This window comes from Sciurus vulgaris (genome assembly GCF_902686455.1).
Source record: "Sciurus vulgaris genome assembly, chromosome: 12".
Taxonomy (NCBI): domain Eukaryota; kingdom Metazoa; phylum Chordata; class Mammalia; order Rodentia; family Sciuridae; genus Sciurus; species Sciurus vulgaris.
The window spans coordinates 106,712,360-106,718,359 of NC_136473.1; the positions used below are offsets into that span (position 1 = coordinate 106,712,360).

Sequence of the window (6,000 nt, forward strand, 5' to 3'; positions counted from 1 at the left end):
AAAATGTCTGGAGCTTTGAGATCAGGCTCATCAGGGACTAGATCATGACTATAAGCCATGCTAAAGAGTTTGCTTCTTTCCACAAAGTCTTAAGCCCATGGGATATCACAGAAGAGTTGATTAGGAAAGAGATGATCAGATTGGCATTTCAGAAAATATTTTTTCTGCATAGGTAATAAATTGGTAATAATTGTGTTAGATAAGTGGTTGGATTCAAAAGATGTATACAGGGGCTGGGATTGTGGCTTAGTGGTAGAGCCCAGCATGTGTGAGGCACACTGGATTTGATTCCAGCACCACATATAAATAAATGAATAAAATAAAGGTCCATCACAACTAAAAAATATATATATATATAATAATTTAAAATATATATGTATTTTTTTTAAAAAAAAGATCACCAGTAACCTTTATGTGGACAGTCCACTGATCTCTCTTTTTTCCTTGAAACACACTCTACTTGCTGCCAGGAATCATCTCTCTTTTTTCCTTGAAACACACTCTACTTGCTGCCAGGAATCACAGCTCTCTTCATACCTCAAAGGCTGTTCTTCTTTTGCTAATTCATCCTCCTCAGCCTGATCTCTTAGGTGTGGTACATGGACCTTGCACCTCTGCTTTCCTGTCCTGTGCTCAGTGTCTGGGTGGTGACATCCAGTCTTACAACTTAAATATAATCTACATGCTAACAGTAGCTAATTAAAAAAAAAAAAAAAAATCTGTCTCCTCAAGACCCACATCAAGAATCCCACCAAACCCCTAAGCCCATAACAATAAACAATCCCAGCATAGCTCAGAGGAAAAAAATGCAAGGTCTTCTGAAGGGAGGAAAATACTATGTACAGAGAGAAAACATAACAGTTGAAGGACAACTTGGGTTGTCAGAAATTTGGGGAGAATACAGACATATTCTAGAGGTGTTAGTACAAGGAGACAAAAATGTAAGCTTGGATCTAGCTAAATTTATCAATATAAATATGGAGATTTGATATGTTTGTCCAAGTCCCTGGGTGTGACTCTAACAGTTTGCTTTGCTGGCTCCTAAGTCTGGCTGCAATGGTGGCCTTAGTGAATGAAATTGAATGCCAAAATTTCTTTTGTATAGGAATGAAACCCAAGGCCAGGGAAATGGGTGTGTTTAGCAGGTCTCTTCAGTTACACATCAAACATAACCTCCTGGTGGCCTGGAGGCATCCCTTCAAGGAGACATTACTAAATTAATAAGTAGGAAGAGGTCAATCAGTTAATAACATGCCTCCGTTCTGGGAGCCCCCTCAATCCTTGAAAAGCTTTGCGCTGGTTTCCTCTAAGAGTCAGCCATGATGGTAAGAAAGGTTTCCATGAAATTGAGAATACTGATTTCAGTAGGATAACAGGATCCAGGAGGAGGAGGCTGGGTGGCAGCATGTAATCATGAGAGACCAGACAGATGCAATTACCTCATTAATCTGCACAGAGGAAATGTTAATCAAGTGTTTTAGCACAAGAGATTTGTGGCAGTAATTAACAATTACAAGATCCCTGGCAATGAGATAGATGGGCAGCTTGTCAAAGTTTTCCTTTAGAAAATGTCTAGGTCTTTAGAGAAAGCAATATGCAATCATTTAAAAGTACACACTAATAAACATTTTGCTAACCTTGGATTAATTAGACACAGCCTTAGGATTTTAGGATTCAAATATTTTCATTTTTAAATTGTACTATAAAAAATATTTTAGGGCTGGGGAGATAGCTCAGTTGGCAGAGTGCTTACCTGTCAAGCAAGAGGCCCTGGGTTCGATCCCCAGCACAGCAAAAAAAAAATATTTTAAAGTATTTGAACAGGATTAGTATATGAGATCATTGAAAAAGTTGGGACACAAAACAGCATGACAGTATGATTTATATCTACTAAATATATTTAATATATCATAACAGCATATTTTATATGGTATATATTGATACAACATAATATGTAGACTGGAAGGAACTTTTGATTTCAATCAAAATAACATAACAGGGGCTGGGGTTATAGCTCAGTGGTAGAGCACTTGCCTGGCATGTGTGAGGCACTGGGTTCCATCCTCAGCACCACATAAAAATAAATAAATAAAATAAAGGTAGTGTATGTATAACTAAAAAATATTTTAAAAAAATAATAATAGAGACCTGGTTTACTTTCCTGCCTACAAAAAGAAATTGACCAAAATTCGTTGAGAGACAAGCTACATAAATGTGCTCAAAAGAAATAGAAACTCAACCTATTTTTATCAAAGAAATTGCACTCATAGTGAAGTTTTCCCATTAAGATAAAACTATTCTAGAATCCATATGAATTCTTTGGTGAGTTCTACCATTCAGGCAAGAATAATACCAATGCTACGCAAAAGCTTCCAAAAACTTGAAGAGAATAAAATACTTGCCAACTGATTCTGCAAGACTAACATTACTCTGACTCCAAAACCCAATAATGATATTACAAGATACAAGTAAAACACACACACAAACACAAACTAAGGACCAATATCCCTCAAGATTATAAATGCAAATATTCCTTAACAAAACTCTACCAAGCTGAATCCAACAATGTACAGAGATGATAATATTTTATGCCCAAGTGAGACTTTTTCCTAGGAATAAGTGAAAATCAACTTATTATAAGTAATACATTTAGCTCCTAGGCTCTGTTGGGCCCCAGAATTTTGGCATCCAGGGTTTCACTCCTTAGAAAGAGATTAAAGCATTGCTACCCAATGTGTGGTCTACAAACTGGTATTTATTACTGGTCTGCAACAAGATAAGGATTTTGTGCATTATAAATCAACCATATCACTAAGTGCCCTGTGAGTTATCTACCCCAACCTGCTTAGCAAGATTTTCTGAATAGAGGAAATAAGCAATATGTAGATTTACATTCTAGTGTAAACATCTTATTTTGTCACGTGCATTTCTTTGAGTGGAACTGTATTAGAAAACTTCTTAATGAAGAAATTGGCTAGCAATCTGAACTGTGTCCAGAGTTCTTACTGTGAAGCCTCACAGTTAGGCAAACTCCAAACAGGCTAAGATCTGGGTGACATTTTTAATTCTAACTCTTAAATGTTAGTAAACAGTCCCAAATCATCAGACATTTCAGGAAAGTCTCTAATATGAAAGAGACCAAAATAAATAGTCAAAAGGGACTTGAGGAAACTGAGGCAAGTAGGTAGCAGGGGGAAAAAATCTTTTGAATAAAAAGTGACAACATGCTCAAAGAGATAAAGGAAGACAGCACCCATGAAATATGATCATAAAGCTGCAGTTGCTATTATTGTCATGTGTATGTGTGTGTGTGTGTGTGTGTGTGTTTCCAGTACTGGGGGTTGAACCTGGAGCCAACTACCACTGAGCTGCATCTGCAGTCCTTTAACTTAATTTAATATCTTTTTCCTTTCTTCCTTCCTTCCTTTCTTTTTTCTTTTGAGATGGGGTATTACTAAGTTACCCAGTCTGTCCTCAAACTTGGAATCCTCCTGACTCAGCCTCCAGAGTAGCTGGAATTATAGGCCTGGTTGCCATACCCAACTTAAAGCTGTTTTTTTGGTTTTTGTTAAAAAATATTGTATTTACAGAACAAGGAAATACTCTTGGAAATGCAGAATATAACAAAACTTTTAAATTGAGGAGAAGAATTGGATGATAAATTTGAAGAAATCTCTCAGAAAATAAACAGAAAGTTTTTCACCAAGATGGTGCCGAAAGCTAAGAAGGAAGCTCCTGCCCTTCCCAAAGCTGAAGCCAAAATAAAAGCTTTGAAGGCCAAGAAGGCAGTGTTGAAGGGTGTCCACAGCCATAAAAGGAAGATCCGCAGTCACCTACCTTCCAGCTGCCCAAATATCCTCAGAAGAGCACCCCAGGAGAAACAAGCTTGACCACTAAGCTCCATCAAACTACCCCGGCCACCGAGTCAACCACGAAGAAGATTGAAGACACAACACACTTGTGTTCATTGTGGATGTTGAGGCCAACAAACACCAGATTAAACAAGCTGTAAAGAAGCTCTGTGACATTGATGTGGCCAGGGTTAACAACCTGGGAAGGCCTGATGGAGAGAAGGCCTATGTTCCACTGGCTTCTGGTTATGATGCTTTCTTTGAACGTTGCCAACAAAATCGGGATCATCTAAACAGAGTCCAGCCGTCTAATTCTAAATAGTCCCCTTTTTTTCAACATAAAAAAAGTAAACAAAGATAAAACCAAGAAAACTCAAAGATTGAGTGCTAATACCTAAATTTAGAAAGAAAAACATATGGAGAAAATTATTAAAGAAATAATGCAAATTTTCTATAGTTGAACAACAAATCTTCAGACCGAATGAATCCTATTGAGAACCTAGGACAATAAATGAAAAAGACCCATACCAAGCCATTATCGAATTTCATACTTAAAATTAAAAAGATTATAAGGAGTTTCAGAATTTAAAAAGTCACATGCAAAGGGTGAATAGCCAGAATGTCCCCTGAATGTTCTCGAAAGTGATCACCAAAGCTATCAAACAGTGAAGCAAACATGACAGGAAGGAATGTTATTGCTCCCTAGAATTCCATCCCCACCAAACAACTGGGTATGTATACAGGTAGGATTAGGCTTTTTTACATAAGTAGCATGTTTGATAAATGACCTCCCGTGTACCCTTTCTCAGAAAGTTGCCAGTGGATGTATGTCACCCAAAGGAGGGAAAGAACCAGATGACACACTTAAACTAGGCAACTAAAAAGAGCTTAAGAAGGGCACTTTTTACAGAGCTGTGGACTGCTTGCAGGGCTCAAGGAAAGCAACAAGGAGCAGCGTGGCCTTCTGGGCCTGTGAACACCCTGGGCCTGAACAGGCGCGGGAGACAGCAGCTACCTGAACCCAGAGACAAAGCTAGGTGAAGAGAGTGGCCTGATAGGAGCCTGACTTTCCGTAAAGGGAGGGAGTCGGGGAACCAATGCCTCAGCTTCACTTTCCTCCCTCCCTCCTCCGTTGGCTGAACCACCAGAGACCAAGAAGAACCATCATCCTATCAACCCCAAAGGAAGGCATAGAGCAGAATCAAAGGAAAGAGCAAGGGGCACCAAGGCCAGGGGTTTCTCCACCAGAAACTGAAGCAAAGTCCTAGAAGTCCACCATGGAGCAGAATGGAACAAGACCCTGGAGAACTGCAGGACAGATATCTTAAAATGTGAAAACAGAAAGAAACTGCAAAAGAAACCAATTGGTTACTTACCCAATGTGCTTAATGATCTGAAAGGATATTTATCATTCTAAGATTGGGGAAAATAATTTGTCATGATTGTAGAGCAAACTAAGCAAAGAAACTAAACAACTGTTAAGTAAAGCAAAATTAAAAGTAGAACCAGAAGGGAAAAAAAAAAAACAAACAGTCTTCATACTTAGTTCAACTCTGAGTAATGTGCATGTAAAAGTTATGAGATATTGAGTGTTCATCTAATGATCTGTCTAGAGGAAGAAAGGAGGAGCAGGGAAATACAAATATGTGCCTATAAGTGTGGAAGTGGTAAACAATAGCAAATGATACTATTTCAAACCAAACTATAAAGAAACAGAAGCACCAGGCAGTGGTGCATGCCTGTAATACCATCTACCCTGGAGGCTGAGGCAGGAAGATGGCAAGTTTGAGGCCAGGCTGGGCAACTAAGTGAGACCCTGCCTCAAAATAAAAAATAAAAAGGACCAGGGATGTAGCTCAGTGGTAGAGTGCTTCCCTAGCATGCATGAGGCCCTGGGGCTCAATCCCCAATACTGAAAAAACAAACAAAGCAAAAATTGCAGCATGTTACTTAGAAATACAGTGCAAATATCAGAGGAAACAGTTGTGTGATTGATCGCATGTGTCAGCTTGACTGGGCCACAGGTACCACGCATTTGGTTAAACATAATTTCTATGTGTACCTTTGAGAGTGTCTCTGGAAGAGGTTAACACTTGAATTGGTGGACTCGATAAAATAGATGGCTCCTTCCAGTGTGGGTGGACATGTC

The 6,000-nt window shown here is 38.8% G+C and overlaps 1 pseudogene across 1 annotated transcript in view; it reads left to right on the top strand.

Annotated features, from left to right (window-relative positions):
- LOC306641316 (large ribosomal subunit protein uL23-like) overlaps positions 1–4,225 on the top strand; it is a 40,461-nt pseudogene extending 36,236 nt beyond the window's left edge. Inside the window, exon 7 of the transcript XR_013766853.1 lies at positions 3,591–4,225. The product of XR_013766853.1 is annotated as a large ribosomal subunit protein uL23-like (transcript). The remainder of the gene's footprint in view (positions 1–3,590) is intronic.
- The last annotated feature ends 1,775 nt before the right edge of the window (positions 4,226–6,000 follow it).